Consider the following 19376-nt stretch of genomic DNA (forward strand, 5'->3'; position numbering starts at 1 on the left):
TCAGAAACAATTAATTTAACTTTTGATCCTGTGTGCTGGAGCTTGGATATTTTGCCAAGTAAGATACATATGCCTTTAAGGAGTTGGCAAGTTAGTTGAGATAAGCACATTCATTTAACATTTTTTTGAGAAAAGCTGCATGCTAGAACTGCTGATAGTAGTGCTCACTCAGTCCTGTCCGACTCTTTGTGACCCCATGGACAGTAGCCCATCAGGCTCCTCTGTCCATGGGGTTCTCCAGGCAAGAATACTGGAGCGGGTTGCCATTTCCTCCCCGTGGAATCTTCTGACCCAAGGACTGAATCATACTGAAGTACAAAATAGACATTTGTTTTTTGAAGCTTATACTCCAGTGGAGGAAGATAGTAACATGTATGATTGTTGTTTTCATTGTTGTTTAGTCCCTAAGTCATGTCCAACTCTACTGTGACCCCATGGACTATAACCTGCCAGGCTCCCCTGTCCATGGGACTTCCCAGGCAAGAATACTGGAGATGATAGCCTTTTCCTCCTCCAGGGAATCTTCCTGACCCAGGGATCCAGCCCACGTCTCCAGCATTGCAGGCAGATTCTTTACCACTAGTGCCACCTGGGAAGCCCCAGGATGTTTGGTACGTAGTGGTAAATTTTATGAAGAAAAATCAGAGATAAGAAATGTAGGGAGGATGGCTTGTTGAATTTGTCAATAAGGTCAGGAAAGGGTTAACTGAGAAAAGCTTAAGTGAGGAAAGACCTAAAGGAGCTAGGGTCCAACCAGATACCTGAGGGGAAACATCCAGGCACAGAGAGTAACAGAACAAAGGCTCTGAAACAGGAGTGCCTCTGGTATTAATACAGGCAGAGAGCAACAGGGAGGCCTCTGAGCTGAGCTGTGTGTGGTGGAGAGTAGTGCTTAGTCACTCAGTTGTGTCCAACTCTTTGCAACCCCATGGACTTTAGCCCATCTGGCTCCTCTGTCAATGGGATTCTTCAGGCAAGAATATTGGAGTGGGTTGCCATGCCATCGTTCAGGGGATCTTCCCAACCCAGGGATTGAACCCAGGTCTCTCGTATTGCAGGAGGATTCTTTACCAGCTGAGCCACCAAGGAAGCCCCTGGTGGAGAGTAGGATGAGGTGAAATTAGAAACGAAGTGGTATATGTGTTGGAATGGGGGTGGTGGGCAGGAATATAGATGAGAGTGTGTTAATTCCATTATGGCAAGGTGGCTTAAATGGTAAAGCATTTGCCTGCAATTCAAGAGACCCAGCTTCAATACCTGGGCTGGGTCAGGAAGATTCCCTGGAAGACGGAATAGCTACCCATTCCAGTATTCTTACCTGGAGAATCCCACGGACTGAGGAGCTTGGCGGGCTACACTCCATGGGGTCACAGAGTCGGACATGACTGAGCAACTAACACTTTCATTATACCATTATCATATCTATAATAAATTAACAATATTTTCTTATATTATTCAGTGTCCAGTCAGTGTTTAAGTTTCCACAGATAACTTTTCACCTGAGCAAGTCAGGGTTATAATATGATCCATGTGTTGCTATTAATTGATTTCTTTAAAATCTCCTTTAGAGTTTTCTCTCTGTCTCTGCCTCTCTCCCTCTTGCCCTGCCAATTTATTTGTTGATCTAACTAGATCGTTTGTCCTATAGAATTTCCCACAATCTGGATTTTCATGATTCCTCACCCCCCAGCCTCAGTACAATCATGGCATCCGGTCCCATCACTTCATGGGAAATAGATGGGGAAACAGTGGAAACAGTGTCAGACTTTATTTTTCTGGGCTCCAAAATCACTGCAGATGGTGACTGCAGCCATGAAATTAAAAGACGCTTACTCCTTGGAAGGAAAGTTATGACCAACCTAGATAGCATATTCAAAAGCAGAGACATTACTTTGCCAACAAAGGTCCGTCTAGTCAAGGCTCTGGTTTTTCCAGTGGTCATGTATGGATGTGAGAGTTGGACTGTGAAGAAGGCTGAGTGCCGAAGAATTGATGCTTTTGAACTGTGGTGTTGGAGAAGACTCTTGAGAGTCCCTTGGACTGCAAGGAGATCCAACCAGTCCATTCTAAAGGAGATCAGCCCTGGGATTTCTTTGGAAGGAATGATGCTAAAGCTGAAACTCCAATACTGAGGCCACCTCATGCGAAGAGTTGACTCATTTGAAAAGACTCTGATGCTGGGAGGGATTGGGGGCAAGAGGAGAAGGGGACGACAGAGGATGAGATGGCTGGATGGCATCACTGACTCGATGGACGTGAGTCTGAGTGAACTCTGGGAGTTGGTGATGGACAGGGAGGCCTGGCGTGCTGCGATTCATGGGGTCGCAAAGAGTCGGACACGACTGAGCGACTGATCTGATCTGAGCCTCAGTACTATCATCTAACATAGTCCTCTGGCCACTGTGTTAGAGGTGCTCTTTGCTACTGCTTTGGTCATTATTTCTAGACCTTTTCAGTGAACAGAGCAAGAAAATACACTTTTCTTTTTCAAGAAAAAATACTTTAATGAGTTAACACTGATTAAATAATACAAATCTAACACAAATTCAGGATAACAAGATTTTCGTAACCTCATCTATTGTATAACCAGTTTCCTTTTTCCAGGCTGAAAATGTCAATGTCACCAACACCAGTACTCATTCGCTTTACCTTACGGTCCACACATAATAGTCTCAAAAAAGCAATAGCAATACTACTGCCTATAACACGACGACTCTGCAGTTTAGGGCTGTTTCACAGTTATTTGTGTCCTCATGATATATCCACTATGAATGAACAAAGCCCTGTGTTTTAAAGTCAGTGGAGATGATTCATTGCTGTATGGCTAGGACACAGACTTGATCCATGGGTTCATTTGTTTCATTTTACTTTTGATTTTAAAAGTTTGCTTAAAATCTTTTTATGTTTTATATTTCTGTATTTACAAGGCTTCAAAGTCCAAAACAAAGTATGTTTAAAGAAGTCTAACTTCTGTATTAGTCCCCTTTATTCTGTTTACTCCTTTCCCCTGCAGATAGCCATTTAAAAATGCTATTATGATCAGGTGTTGTTGTTTAGTCTCTCAGTTGTGTCCAGCTCCTTGTGACCTATGGACTGTAGGCTCCCCGCCAGGCCCCACTGTCCATGGGATTTCCTAGGCAAGAATACTGCTGTGGGTTGCCATTTTCTTTTCCAGGGGATCTTCCCAACCCAAGATCGAACCTCCGTCTCCTGCATTGCTGGTAGATGCTTTACTGCTATGCCATCAGTTCAGTTCAGTCGCTGTCGAGTCCGACTCTTTGCAATCCCATGAATCCCAGCCCACCAGGCCTCCCTGTCCATCACCAACTCCCAGAGTTCACTCAAACTCACATCCATCGAGTCAGTGATGCCATCCAGCCATCTCATCCTCTGTCGACCCCTTCTCCTCCTGTCCCTAATCCCTTCCAGCATCAGAATCTTTTCCAATGAGTCAACTCTTCGCATGAGGTAGCCAAAGTATTGGACTTTCAGCTTCAGCATCAGTCCTTCCGAAGAACACCTAGGATTGATCTTTAGAATGGACTGGTTGGATCTCCTTGCAGTCCAAGGGACTCTCAAGAGTCTTCTCCAACACTACAGTTCAAAAGCATCAATTCTTCGGCACTCAGCTTCCCTCACAGTCCAATTCTCACATCCATACATGACCACAGGAAAAACCATAGCCTTGACTAGATGGACCTTTGTTGGCAAAGTAATGTCTCTGCTTTTGAATATGTCATCTAGGTTGATCATAATTTTCCTTCCAAGGAGTAAGCGTCTTTTAATTTCATGGCTGCAGTCACCATCTGCAGTGATTTTGGAGCCTCCTAAAAATAAAGTCTGACACTGTTCATTGTTTCCCCATCTATTTCCCATGAAGTGATGGGACCAGATGCCATGATCTTCGTTTTCTGAATGTTGAGCTTTAAGCCAACTTTTTCACTCTCCACTTTCACTTTCATCAAAAGGCTTTTTAGTTCCTCTTCACTTTCTGCCATAAGGGTGGTGTCATCTGCATATCTGAGGTTATTGATATTTCTCTCGGCAATCTTGATTCCAGCTTGTGCTTCTTCCAGATCAGCATTTCTCATGATGTACTCTGCATAGAAGTTAAATAAGCAGGGTGACAATATACAGCCTTGATGTACTCCTTTTCCTATTTGGAACCAGTCTGTTGTTCCATGTCCAGTTCTAACTGTTGCTTCCTGACCTGCATATAGGTTTCTCAAGAGGCAGATCAGGTGGTCTGGTATTCCCATCTCTTTCAGAATTTTCCACAGTTTACTGTGATCCACGCAGTCAAAGGCTTTGGCATAGTCAATAAAGCAGAAATAAATATTTTTCTGGAACTCTCTTGCTTTTTCCATGTTCCAGCAGATGTTGGCAATTTGATCTCTTGTTCTTCTGCCTTTTCTAACACCAGCTTTAACATCTGGAAGTTCACAGTTCACGTATTGCTGAAGCCTGGCTTGGAGAATTTTGAGCATTACTTTACTAGCATGTGAGATGAGTGCAAGTGTGTGGTAGTTTGAGCATTCTTTGGCATTGCCTTTCTTTGGGGTTGGAATGAAAACTGACCTTTTCCAGTCCTGTGGCCACTGCTGAGTTTTCCAAATTTGCTGGCATATTGAATGCAGCACTTTCACAGCATCATCTTCCAGGATTTGAAATAGCTCAACTGGAATTCCATCACCTCCACTAGCTTTGTTTGTAGTGATGCTTTCTAAGGCCCACTTGACTTCACATTCCAGGATGTCTGGCTCTAGGTCAGTGATCACACCATCAGGATTATCTTGTTCGTGAAGATCTTTTTTGTACAGTTCTTCTGTGTATTCTTGCCACCTCTTCTTAATATCTTCTGCTTCTGTTAGGTCCCTACCATCTCTGTCCTTTATTGAGCCCATCTTTGCATGAAATGTCCCCTTGGTATCTCTAATTTTCTTGAAGAGATCTCATCTTTCCCATTTTGTTGTTTTTCTCTATTTCTTTACATTGATCGCTGAAGAAGGCTTTCTTATCTCTTCTTGCTAGTCTTTGGAACTCTGCATTCAGATGTTTATATCTTTCCTTTTCTCCTTTGCTTTTCACTTCTCTTCTTTTCACAGCTATTTGTAAGGCCTCCCCAGACAGCCATTTTGCTTTTTTGCATTTCTTTTCCATGGGGATAGTCTTGATCCCTGTCTCCCATACAATGTCACGAACCTCCATCCATAGTTTATCAGGCACTCACTCTATCAGATCTAGTCCCTTAAATCTATTTCTCACTTCCACTGTATAATCATAAGGAATTTTATTTAGGTCATACCTGAATGGTCTAGTGGTTTTCCCTACTTTCTTCAATTTCAGTCTGAATTTGGCAATAAGGAGTTCATGATCTGAGCCACAGTCAGCTCCCGGTCTTGTTTTTGTTGACTTCCTACTTTTGCATTCCAGTCCCCTGTAATGAAAAGGACATCTTTTTTGGGTGTTAATTCTAAAAGGTCTTGGAGGTCTTCATAGAACCGTTCAACTTCAGCTTCTTCAGCGTTACTGTTTGGGGCATAGACTTGGATTACTGTGATATTGAATGGTTTGCCTTGGAAACGAACAGAGATCATTCTGTCGTTTTTGAGATTGCATCCAAGTACTGCATTTTGGAGTCCTTTGTTGACCATGATGGCTATTCCATTTCTTCTGAGGGATTCCTGCCCGCAGTAGTAGATGTAATGGTCATCTGAGTTAAATTCACCCATTCCAGTCCTTTTTAGTTCGCTGATTCCTAGAATGTCTACATTCACTCTTGCCATCTCTTGTTTGACCACTTCCAATTTGCCTTGATTCATGGACCTGACATTCCAGGTTCCTATGCAATATTGCTCTTTACAGCATCGGACCTTGCTTCTATCACCAGTCACATCCACAGCTGGGTATTGTTTTTGCTTTGGCTGCATGCCTTCATTCTTTCTGGAGTTATTTCTCCACTGATCTCCAGTACCATCTTGGGCACCTACTGACCTGGGTAGTTCCTCTTTCAGTGTCATATCATCTTGCCTTTTCATGCTGTTCATGGGGTTCTCAAGGCAAGAATACTGAAGTGGTTTGCCATTCCCTTCTCTCAGACCTCTCCACCATGACCCACCCATCTTGGGTGGCCCCACGTGACATGGCTCAGTTTCATTGAGTTAGACAAGGCTGTGGTCCATGTGATTAGATTGACTAGTTTTCTGTGATTATGGTTTGTGTGTCTGCCCTCTGATGCCTCTTGCAACACCTACCGTCTTACTTGGGTTTCTCTTACCTTGGACTTGGGGTATCTCTTCATGGCTGCTCCAGCAAAGCGCAGCCGCTGCTCCTTACCTTGGACGAGGGGTATCTCCTCACAGCTGTCCCTCCTGACCATGAACGTGGAGTAGCTCCTCGCGGCCCTCCTGCGCCCACGCAGCCACAGGGAAGCCCATTATGGTTTATCCATCCATTTAAATGTAATATGAACCATTTGTTAAATGATACCTTAATGTACTCACTTTTCTCCATGTTACTTATTTTTCCTTAATAGTTCATGGAGTCATCATTCCCATATGTGTCCACACTTCATTCAACCAGTTCCTACTGATGGACATTGGAGTTGTTTCCAAGCCTTTACTACTATAAATAGCACTGTGATTAAAAACCTCATGCATGTGCCTTTTCTTATTTTTGCCATTAAATCTTTGGACTGTATTCCCAGAAGTGAGACTCCTAGGTCAAAAGATAAATGAATGTATAATTTCACTATATATTGCCAGACTTTCCTCCATGAGGGTTCTACTTTTTTACCTTCCTAGTAGCCTTCCACGGAGAAGGCAGTGGCACCCCACTCCAGTACTCTTGCCTTGAAAATCCCATGGATGGAAGAGCCTGGTAGGCTGCAGTCCATGGGGTCGATAGGAGTCGAACATGACTGAGCGACTTCACTTTCACATTTCAGTTTCATGCATTGGAGAAGGAAATGGCAACCCAACCCAGTGTTCTTGCCTGGAGAATCTCAGGGATGGGGGAGCCTGGTGGGCTGCCGTCTATGGGGTCACACAGAGTCAGACACAACTGAAGCGACTTAGCTGCAGCAGCAGCAGCAGCCTTCCCACTGTTGTAGTCATGCGTTCTGGGAAACAAACTCACTCAGAAGGACAATCAGATAGTAGAGTGCAGTTTATTACACAGAGGAGCCCAATGCAGTCTCCTCTTAGCCAAGGAACCCGACTGGTTTTTGTGAAAACCTTATATACCCTAAGTGTACGTGCACAAACCCACCTCCCCAAATTCCCTGAAACTAGTCTGAACAAAGGAAAAAGAAAGATACAATCAAAGTTAACCCGTGATTCAAATGCCTTAAGCCTAGGTAGTTAACAGTGGACAATTATCAATAGGCCTGTGGTCATACCCCAATAAGCATATAGAATGTATGATTCTATTCAGTTACACAGATAATTAGGGTATTCTTTTAGGTGGTGGAGAGTCTAGGTACAGGCCCTGGGGCTCTTCCTTCTGGGGGCCTGGTTTTCCAGTTGGTATCTCGTTTCCATAGATACTGGGCATATAGCTCAAAGTCCACAGTCCAGCCCAAGATGGAGTCCTGCTTTCAAGATAGAGCCTGTTGTTTCCTCCTTCACCACCAGCAATGTACGTAAATGTCCATTTGCCCACAGTATCACCAACAGCTTTTATTGTCCCACTTGGGTATTTTTGCTGATAGATGAGACATTGTTTTCAGGATCATTTAATTTGTATTTCTCCCATGAGTGAGACTGAGTGTCACTTAATAAGTTAAGGACTATTTACACATCTTTTTCTGTGGGCCACTTGTTTATGTCTCTAAGATGTGTAAGGGATTCTTGGTCTTTTTATTCTTTATTTTTAGAAGCTCCCTCTAAATTAAGGCTATTAAGCTCTTGTCTATGATACAAGTTGTAATTTTTCTTTTCAATTTAAATATGTCTTTATGGTGTTTTTTGTTTTGTCTTGTTGAAGTATTATTTTGATGCAATTAAATCTTAATCTTTTTCTCATTGTTTCAGAATTTTTGAGTCAGGGTTAAAAATGTTTTCCCTATTTCTAGGATATAGGAGAATTCATTGATGCTTGTATGGTTTCATTTTTAAAATTTAGGTCTCTATTCTATTTAGAATTTATCCTGGTTTGCAAATTTGAGAAGTAAATATAATTTTACCTTTCGTTTTCCCATGTGGCTATCCACTTATACAATTTTCCCTCATTAAAAAGTGCTAAAAAAAAGTTTTGATTAGCATTAATTTTTCTACTTTTCTGGAATTCCTTGTTTGTGGTTATGCTGAAGTGATTGGAGAGTCTACAGGTATAGCTTAAGTGTGTGTCTCTTTTACAAGTTGGATGATTTAAATGCTAGAAAAAGTTAAAGTTAAGTGGCTCAATCGTGTCTGACTCTGTGACCCTGTGGACTGTAGCCTAGCAGGCTCCTCTGTCCATGGGATTCTCCAGGCAAGAATACTGGAGTGGGTTGCCATTTTCTTCTGCAGGGGATCTTCCTGACCCAGGGATTGAACCCAGGTCTCCCACCTTTTCTCCTGCAAATGCTAGAAAGGTCACCTTTAAATAACATGTTGCGTTTTATAAAAGAACTTGTCTTCTCTTTTGGTCCTTAAGCAGCCCCATGTGGTAGAATGTTGTCTTCCCCATTTGGCATATGAGCACATTGGGTCTTAGACCCCTGGCTTTCTCAGGATCACACCACGCTTCTGCCTCTCTGTCCTCTCTCAATGTTCCTCCTGCTCTTGGGCTGTGCCACTTCTTCACCACACAAAGCCATGGTCAGGCTGAGATGCAGTGGAGAAACACAAATCCTGCCTCTGCCTGCACACACGGTGTGTCTCCTTGGACACACCTGTTTCCTCATATGTATGCAAATAAGTGGTTGGAAATAGGTTGGTGTTTGTCAGGCTTCAGTAATGCCTACCTCCTTTTGACAAATACAGATACATGATGCTTCCCTGCCCTGGTTCTGGTTGCCCTCATGATATGATTGACCCATACCTATCCCCACCAACTGAAGTTTTTGTGTGCTTTCCATTCCAAAACTCAACAAAGTAAGGTCCTTCTTTAACTTTTCCAAATATAAACTTACAATGTTGAGTACCGTTTTTAAGACACACAAGCTGCTTGAGATAGTCCCCTCTCCTCCCATGATGAAGCACTCTCTAAAGCTTTTTCCTGCCTTAGAATTCTATGATCCAAAGACCCAGACTAGGAATCAAGGACCTACCATCTCAGTTTTGATTAATTGGATATGTTTTCTCCCAAGGGAGGAAAAAAGTGATATAGACTGCTCTTTCCCTATCTCTGAGGTGGGATGGTGTGAATTACACAGATCCCATATATGTCACAATTGCCAGGTCATTGATTTCTGTTCTTCCAGGTCCTATCTTGAGAGCTGTACTATACAATTTGAGTAGTAAACATAATTTTACCTTTCTTTTTCCCATGTGGGAAATACTAACAATAACACTGCTAATGTGGGAAATACTAATAATACTAATAACACTACTCTCAGGAATACAGTGTTCTCTATACTCAAGGAGCCCACAGTTCCAGTTGGGGGAAGTGACTTTACAATTTCAAGTAAGTGTGGTTAGTGCCACAGTAGAGATATCACAAGATGCTTTGGAAGCATCTATACCATAATGAAGGGGGAAAGGAGTCCAGGAAAGCTACTGGAAAAGATGGCTGACTCTGAGCTATCTTTAAGGGAGAGTGGGAATTAATGGGGCAAGGAAGAAAGAAAAAGGGATTGTAGGCAGAGGAAGGATGGTGATGGTGGTTACCACTCATGGAGGGACTTCTCTTTTAGTCTTTTTCACACCCAACGTTTCATCTCCACAGCCATTCTTCACATTAGCTATTATTTCCCTTTTACCAGTCAGAAAATCAAGGGCTTAGAGTGCTGAACTGTCTACCTGTGGTTACACAGCTCATAAACTCCAGGTCTATCTGACTTCAGTGATCATTCCCTGTAAAGGCCTTAGTATAAAAATATTTCTAAACTTCTCTCTCTCTGACAGGCAGTTCTTTCTCACAGTGATACACATTCAGCTGACTCCATTCAGCTTCTTAGGAGAACCAATATTTTGTTCTGTTTACTGCTTGAGACCCACAAACAGCTTTAGCAGTTGTCTGGTGCCTATCTCTGTTGTAATAAAGTCAATTATGGGAGCTGGCCCACTACTTTCTAGAAACAGCTTGGAAGATTCTGTATTTCATCACTCCTATACTTTTCATATAGGCATGAAATAAACTTTTACAATGAGACCTTTTCTGTTGCTTTTCAGCTGAGATCCACAAAACTGAGAACAAAATTGAAGGTGGCAAATTTTCCCACTTCCCAAGTGAGGTGTTTATAGTCTCTGTAGACCTTGCAAAGAAGTGCTCAGGTTCCAGTTTTGTAACCTTAGTTCACTATCTACACACCAGGACTATAAACACACCTAGACTCCTGAGTGTTTGACTCAACCTTGAGAAACCAAGGCTCGCAGTAGTGGCCAGAGCAGTTTGCCAGCAGCAGAGCAATGGGAGATGGATGTCCACAGATGCAAGGATGAACAAATGTTTCTTTGGACCAAATGTGATCCATGAAGAAGGACCAGGCCTGGGTTAAATATTTGTCCACTTAAGAGGATTTCCTGGGAGAGAGATAAGACCCCAAACAAAAAGAAATTGTGTAGAATGAACTACCAAGTACTCAGAGGCTACAAGAGGAAAGTGAAAGTTCTAAGAAGGGGCACTGCCCATGTCATAAATATAAATAAAGATTCTCAGTGATAAATCTTTGAGAAATGCAGATACGTGTTGTCTACTGAAATAGAAACATACAAGATAAAAGTTGTGAATTTAGTTTCATTCATGGACCTTACTGAGGACTATAGTCCAGGAGACAGCCTCTTAGATAGCTTTGAGGAACTGCTCTGAAGAGGTAAGGGAGGAACCATGAAATGTATGAGGCGTTTTGCTGGGGAAAAAAATGTAGTCCAATGTCAGAAGATTACTTACTGCTCTTCAAAAAGAACAGACATCTCTAGTTAATGATTTTAGTGCTTTTCTGTGTATGGGAAGATGCAAGAATCTGGGCTTACTGCAATTATTCCTTAGATATGAATCTTCACTATCTAGTTTCAGTATAAAAAAAGCACAGAATATTTCCTGTTTTTCTCTATCCTGAATTCCCCTAAGAGTGACTGCAGTGGCTAATGGCTTGCCCATTGTAAAACTGGAATGGTGGATCACTCTTTGCTTAGAGTATCCTTTAAGATGAAGAATAAGGGTCAAATTTTCTTCTTGTCCAGAGAGCCATGCCACCAAACCATTGCTCTTACATCAGACTTTTCAGTCTGTTTCTCTGCCAACCCCTCCATTTCCAGCTCAACCCAGAAAGAGCCAGAGGCAACTACGAAGTTGGAGGAGGGGCACACTTGAAATTTCCTGGCACACAAACTAATACCACCACCTTTTCTTTTTGGTTAAACTACACTATAGGCATTCTGACACTGACAGAATTTTTAATTTGCTTATTTTCCTCCCTCACTAGACTTCAAGGCCAAATTTACCTCTGCGTGCCTTTCTATATAAACCAATCCATATAACTTCAAAGGAATTCCAAGCCAGATCATTAATAGGATCTTTCATTCATAAATATGGAAAGATCAACCAAGGATGACTCAAAATGAATAAAACATCAAAGAAAAAGCAACTGGTTTGAACAAATCAAAACAACTGGCCCAGATACAGACATGCAAGGAACTGATGAAGGTTTCCCTCACCCTAAGGAAGCTTGGATCTTCATAATAAAAAGGCTGACTGAAAGCCAGGCAGAATGAAAGGAAAAGCTCATACTTAGACACATCCTGAAGAAATTTCAGAACTCCAAAGTATAAAGGGAAAATCCTAAAAGCTTCCACAGGGAATACAAAACAGTTTACCTACCAAAAAAAAAAAAATAATAATAATTTTGAAAGGGACTTTTTCAGTGTATTATTAGATTTAGCAGCAGGAACATCTGGGTTTTAGTCCTAAGCTGTGTCCTTCATTGGCTGTGAGAATTCTTTCCTATTCCTGGACGTTCTGTCCTCTGTGAATGAAAAGACAATACCAGATGACTTCTGGGATATTTTTCAGCTCTGACTTGCTGCCAATTCTTGTTGCTCAGCTGCAAAGCCAGCCTCACCACTGGAGCCTCCTCCCAGTGAACCCCACCAGACCATTCCGCTCAGTGACTGCAGTCTACACAGCTGTTTTTCCTTTTCTTTTTTCTTTTTTAACTGCCTTTCCTTTAAATGGCCATGTGCATTTGCTTTCTGGACACCTGCTGATTCATCAACTCAGCCTTAACTTCTGAGAACAGGAATCGTGTTTTTAAATATTTGGTGGTGGCTTAGTCGCTAAGTCGGAGAAGGCAATGGCACCCCACTCCAGTACTCTTGCCTGGAAAATCCATGGACAGAGGAGCCTGGTAGGCTGCAGTCCATGGGGTCGCTAAGAGTCACACACGGCTGAGCAACTTCACTTTCATTTTTCTCTTTCATGCATTGGAGAAGGAAATGGCAACCCACTCCAGCGTTCTTGCCTGGAGAATCCCAGGGATGGCGGAGCCTGGTGGGCTGCCGTCTATGGGGTCGCACAGAGTCGGACACGACTGAAGCGACTTAGCATAGCATTAGTCGCTAAGTAACCCTATAGACTCCTCCATCCTTGGGATTTCCCAGGCAAAAATACTGGAGTGGGTTGCCATTCCCTTCTCCAGAGGGTCTTCCTGACCCAGGGATCGAACTGGCATCTCCTGCATTGCAGTTGATCTCCTGAATTGCAGGCAGATTCTTTACCACTGAGCCACCAGGGAAGCGTTTTCAAGTATAATACTCTATAAATAGAAAACATAATAAATGTCTGTGGGATCCCCCTATCAGCAAACTTGTATAAAGATCTGCAGTGGGTCTTGCTCCATACAAAATCATGGAATTCTGAGAAGACCAGTTAGGTTTTTTCTTCCAGTGTTTATCAGAATGTGTAAAACAGGACTCTAGTTCCATGTGAATATAATAGGTAGTACAACAACAATCACAACAACAAAACCCGAAGGAAATGCACAGTTAAGCAAAATTGAACATTTCCTCACTTTAGGATTTTTCAGGTCTTTATCTGTAAATCTCCATATGTTGATTTACAAAGTATACAGCATTTCCCAAACGTACTGCATCATAGAGCCCTTTTATTTACCCACTCAAGAAACACATTGATTCCTAGGTCTGTCTACTGGCTTACAAAAAATTCAGTGAATAAAGACATATAAAACAACACCAGGAGGATTTAACTAGCTATACGCAGAATGTGAGAAATTCTACAAGATAAATGACCTGTTTCTTCAACAACAAAGAAGTAGCATTAACCAAAGGGGATAGGACTTTTACAGAATAAAAAGATTTAAGAGAAAAATTAACCAAATATAATATGTGGACCTTTTTGGATCACGATTCAAACCAATCAAACGTAAACAGACATTTTTGAGATAAGCAAAAAAAAAAAAAAATGAACATGAAGCGGGTATTAAAATTTTTAAGCATTAAACATTTCTAATTCTAATTATTGTTAATTTTACTGGATGTGATAATGGCATTATGGTTATGTTTTTAAGTTTCTTATTATTTTATCAATGGTATTATGATATGTGTTGAGAGAGACAATCTAAACGAAGAGGTAAGCTGAAGCAGGCTCAAATGATTAGATATTGAGTTTATTTGGAAATAGCAGGGGAATTGCAGCCTAGGACACACCAGGCTACACGTGAATCCATGGAGGGTTTGAGGCAGGTGGTATTCTTGGGCAAAAGGTGCAAAGAAAGGGGGTTCAGCCAGAGTCCAGGCAGCAAGTTCATTGAAAATGGGGAAGTATTCGTGGTGGATGTTCATTGGTCAGGAGACAGGTTTGGGGAAATTAGTCTTTCCATTCTTCTTAAGTTTTATTTTTCTGGGTTGCGGGGGGGCATGCCTGAGATTCTCCATTTCAAATCCTCCCATTCCACTCTAGACTGAAATCTTATATCAAGGGATACATACTGAAATATTTACAGGCAAAAATTTTAAATGACTGGTATTTTCTTTAAATACACACTGCTGCTGCTACTGCTGCTAATCGCTTCAGTCGTGTCTGACTCTGTGTGATCCCATAGATGGCAACCCACCAGGCTCCCCCGTCCCTGGGGTTCTCTAGGCAAGAACACTGGAGTGGGTTGCCATCTCCTTCTCCAGTGCATGAAAGTGAAAAGTGAAAGTGAAGTTGCTCAGTCGTGTCTGACTCTTAGCGACCCCATGGACTGCAGCCTACCAGGCTTCTCCATCCATGGGATTTTCCAGGCAAGAGTACTGGAGTGGGGTGCCACTGCCTTCTCCAAATACACACTAGTAGTGCTCTTTTACTTGACATGAATTTTTTCACTTGGTTATGTTGACTTTATAAACGTTTGCTGTCTTTCACACTTAAAATTTGTACACTTTTTGCACATAAGTTCTTTTTACAAAATTTTACAAAATGCTTAATTTATTGGATTTTTGATTTACAGAAAATACACACAGATGGTTTTAAAAATCAGTTTATATATAAAGGGTATATATGAAAAAGTATGTCTTCTTCCCCCTGAACCATTTCTTCTCTCAGAGGCAACAACCATTACCAGCTTTCATCTGGAGGTATTTTTCTTTGTGTACAAGTATGTGTGTACAAGCATGTCTTCAAGATAATTCCATGTCAGTGTATATAGATTTTCTAACCTTAATGGTTACATGGATTTCACTATGCATTACACTAGACACCTAGTGCTGGACATTTAGGTGGCTTACCGTTTTGGTGACTGTCCTTACCTATAGGTCTTATACTCATGGGTTTTGAAATATTAATAGATGTTGCCAAATTGTCATCCAAGGTATTTCTATTAATTTATTTCTGTTTCTACCCACCAGTATGTATCAGAGGGCTGGAGTTTAACAGTATACTGATGCATAAGTAGTAATGCCCTCAAGAGGGAGATATTTCAAAATAAATGAACCTTTGATTATAACAGTTCTTATTCAAGTACCTTAAACAAAGAGGACATGGCTTGTTTGTTTATAAAATTAGTACTGAGAAATGTCTACTGGAGTACTTCCAGAGAGAAAAGTTTTCCCTTCTAAATGGTGTGATGCTAAATATAAATTTTGGGAAAATAAAATCAGTAAGAAAACTTTGATTTATCCTTATTTAACAAGAAGACTAATGAGATAAACTCAAAATTTTGAAGGAATGGATTCTGATGTCTTTTCTCTCTGACCTTACCCTTGCTGTTGTTTGGTTCAAGACAGATGCATATAAACCTTATCCATATAAGTCCTCGTTATAGGATTGAAGTTTATGTGAGGGAATTTGGGGAGAATTTAAAGCAGTTTGCTCAACTTTGGATGTTGTCAGGAAGTAGGAGTAATTATGTGATTAAGTTTCTTTATGAATCTTACCTAGGAGGTAGAAAATTTTCACTGGGGCTAAAACTGTAATAATAAAACAACAGTTCCTTATGTTAGCCAGAAAATGGAAACATTTGATGCTTTTTGTTGTTTTAAGAGTGTTGTTTGTCTTTTCTCAGACATGATTACTAAATTGCCTTGCTCTCTCATGGTCACAAAGTGAATTTGTCTAATGTTAATGTTTTGTGAATTTTTTTATGTTTAGTAGAATACCTTTGTCTGCCTGTGAGGCCAGGCCAACTCCTGGTTGCTTTTCTTTTTTTTCAAGAGGTAAGACTCATGAAATTGCAAAGGACATAAAACCCCACCCCCAAATTGACTTAAGTAAAAAGATAAGTCCAGGGCTGTACTGTTTATATTTTTATTGATGAAGTAATTGAGGCTCAGAGTGATTAAGTAGCTGAATAGTCTGATTTCACAGCCTTTGTTTGTTCGCTGACTTCCAGGCACTAAAGTATGAATGAGCAGAAGGAAATGGAGCTACCAGCAGAGCATGAATGGATGGGAATGGGGAGCAGGGAGGGAAAATGTCAGGCGAGTGTATGCTCCTCGGTTTTTGTCTCGTCACAACAAAGATTTGGAGTGACGGAAAAGCCCCCTCGGCGTGTCACAGCCCTCGGGTCTTGGACAGACCGTGTTATAGCTCTCAGGTCTCGAACGGACCGTTAGAGCTCTTAGACAAATCAGTGTTACAGCTCAGTGTTACAGCTCTATTTTATTTAGAAGATAGCAGGAAAATCCATCTTCAAGGCGTGAGGGCACGTCGATCCAAAGATGCTAAGAGAAGAGGGCCCCAGCGCGCAGGAGAGAGAGAGAGAGCCCTTTGGTTCCTCTTTTTATATGTTTTTTTTCTTCCCCGAGGCCTGCCCTATGCAAATTGGGCTTTGTCAGGAACTCTGTTCTACCTGAAGTCCTCACTCCGGTCCTCGGACAGTCCCCTCGGACAGTCCCCTCGGACAGTCCTCTGTTCTATTTTTACGGGCTTTTCTCTTCCTTGTCTTTTAGCCACCGCTATTTTGTACTCCCTTTCCCTATTCTAACTACCTAACAGAAAAGTTCCAATAATCAGGGTGGGATAGAGTAAGAAACAAAATGAAATGAAGATGTGTGTTTTAGGGCAAGGGGAGGAGATGATGAATGCCATTTTTAGGAAATTTAGTCTGAAAATAACATGTATTAGTTGGGAGAACATGAAGGCTGGAAAATTAGCCCCCTCAAAAAAATTAGCTAGGAGACTGTAATAGTTACTCGGGCAGGAGGCACTGAGGGTTTGGTTTGAAAGGGAGTGGGTGTGGATCTAAGAGATCCCAATTTCATTTTTTAGTTCAAATCTAAGCAAAGGAGTGGATATGCAAGAACTAGGACTAAGTAGTTCTCCATCTTATCTGGTTCAAAAAACAAAGTAGCACAGAAAATTGTGTGTGGTGTGTCTGTGTGTTTGCGGCCTACACGTACTTTATAGTTTTACCAACACTCATGGAAATATTCCTAGCTCTATGAAGGGCTGTAATTAGATGTTTCCTCCATTAGATGGAGCTGGTGGCTTAGTGGTAAAGACTCTGCCTGCCAATGCAGCAGATGCAGGTTTGATTCCTGGGGTGGGAAGATCCCCTAGAGTAGGAAATGGCAACCCACTCCAGTATTCTTGCCTGGAAAATCCCATGGACAGAGGAGCCTGAAGGGCTACAGTCTATGCAGTCACAAAGGGTCGGACTCAACTGAACATGAGCACGAATGAATGAAATATCTTTGTTACAAGAGAGTTTATGAATTTTATAAAAGGAATGCTTGATAGATGATGAACTTCAATGGAACAGAAAAGAACTGCAAATTAAAATGATTTTTAGAGTAATCATTTTATTTATAATTTTTGAAATATCTAGAGTTTTAAGATGGGTGCCTCTGCACAGGTCTTACACTTTACATACTTTGTTCATAGAAAACATATTTAATACAACTTTGTTTCTTGTGACTTTCTTCAAAAGGGCCCAAACCAAACCCTATCCCTAGAAGAATGACTGTAACAGTATTTCAGTTAGGATATTTCTCTATACATGTCCACAAACACTTGTTTGCAATTCTGAAATCCAAAAAGCCAGAGTTTGCAAATAAAAAACCAGGAAGCTCAGTTAAATTTGAATTCTAGATAAATATTGAAAAACTTCTCTAGCCCAACTGTGTTTCATGCAATATTTGGGACATATGCTAAAAAGTTATAATATTTGTTGTTTATCTGAAATTCAATCAGACATTCTGTATCCTATCTTGTGAGTGCGTGCCGAGTTGGTTCAGTTGTGTCCGACTCTTTTGCGACCCTGCGGACTGTAGCCCACCAGCCTCCTCTGTCCATGGGATTCTCTAGGCAAGAATACTTGAGTGGATTGCCATGCCCTCAGGGTCTTCCCAACCCGGGGACCAAATCCACATCTCTTATGTCTCCTGCATTGGCAGGTGGGTTCTTTACCACTGGTGCACCTGGGAAGCCCATCTTAGCTTTTAATGCATTCCAAAAACCAAAGATTTTTTTTAACTTACTTGATTGGAGAATGTAACCTAGATAGATAGGATGTTATCTTATAGTAGACTTTACCTCACTTAGTTCAAATATTTGTATGTATAACTGCAAAAATATTAATATGTTTGATTATGCCTACTATCTCTACTTCACTGGGAGTGCTACATAATATATGTTATTTGTATCATATTATTGTTTGAAAATCAGAAATGTACTGAATTTTAAAATACAGTTGTCTCCAAGGCTTTTAGAAAAGAAATCATGAAACTGCAATAACTTCTTTTTTTTTTAGTAAGCAAGAAAAATAAGAATACAAAAAATTATTTTTGAAGGTACTGTAAAAAAATTTTTTTTAATCTGAAATTAGTTCTTTATAGGTAATACAACTGAAAATAAACTTAATGGCTTTTGAAAAGAACGTCTTGGCTTTATGCTGCTTCAAAAAAGTTATAAAAGTATTGTAGAGAATAGGGGACCTATGGTTCAAACTGAAAAAACAACGGAGAAATCATTTAGTCATCCCCAGCCAAAACAAAATTACCTCAGACTCTGAAAGTGGCGGCCATCTTCCCTTTCCTTCAAATGAAACAAACCTTATGGAGGGACACTGCCTTATTTCCTTGGCAATATATTCCAGAATGTTGTTACTTTGCTATTTAGGAAATGCTTACTTATTCTTAAATCCGTCTGCTTTTAGCAGATATTTGATAGAGTAACTGTTAATGTCCTTAAAAGAATTGCTCATTAATATGTTCACAAATATACCTTTACCTCATTGAATATCTATTGATTTTCTTCTCAGTTTCTATTTCCAGCTTAAATAATCTCAATTCCCTTCAACATTTTTCTATTGTAACCATTTACAAACTTTTAAATTATTATAAAACATATAAAAATCTTATATGCATTAATGTATTAAAGGAGGATTTATATATATAATGTATATAGGAGGATTACCTTTCTATAGGCATTTTTTATTTTATACACATGTCCTAGAATTATGTACCAAAACAGTCTCAATGTTTATAATGTATCTACTAGATTTTTTTTTTCTGGCTAGCTCTTTTTATACTGAATCAATTTCTTCTGATAACTTTGAAAATAAGTTTTTGTCTATTATATATATTATGTAGACATATATATATATTATGTAGACATATATACAGAGAGAGAGAGAGACAGAGAGAGCACTAAGTTTGGTAAAAACCTACGTTGCGTTTATCTTTCAACTTTCTAAAATCAGCTTAATATTTTATTATATACCCTCACATTGTCAGCAAGTTGGTGATGGTTTGGGGCACTAGTTAATAAATAATACTAGTCCTTCAGTTGTG

This window comes from Bos indicus, chromosome 1, assembly GCF_029378745.1.
Source record: "Bos indicus isolate NIAB-ARS_2022 breed Sahiwal x Tharparkar chromosome 1, NIAB-ARS_B.indTharparkar_mat_pri_1.0, whole genome shotgun sequence".
NCBI lineage: Eukaryota > Metazoa > Chordata > Mammalia > Artiodactyla > Bovidae > Bos > Bos indicus.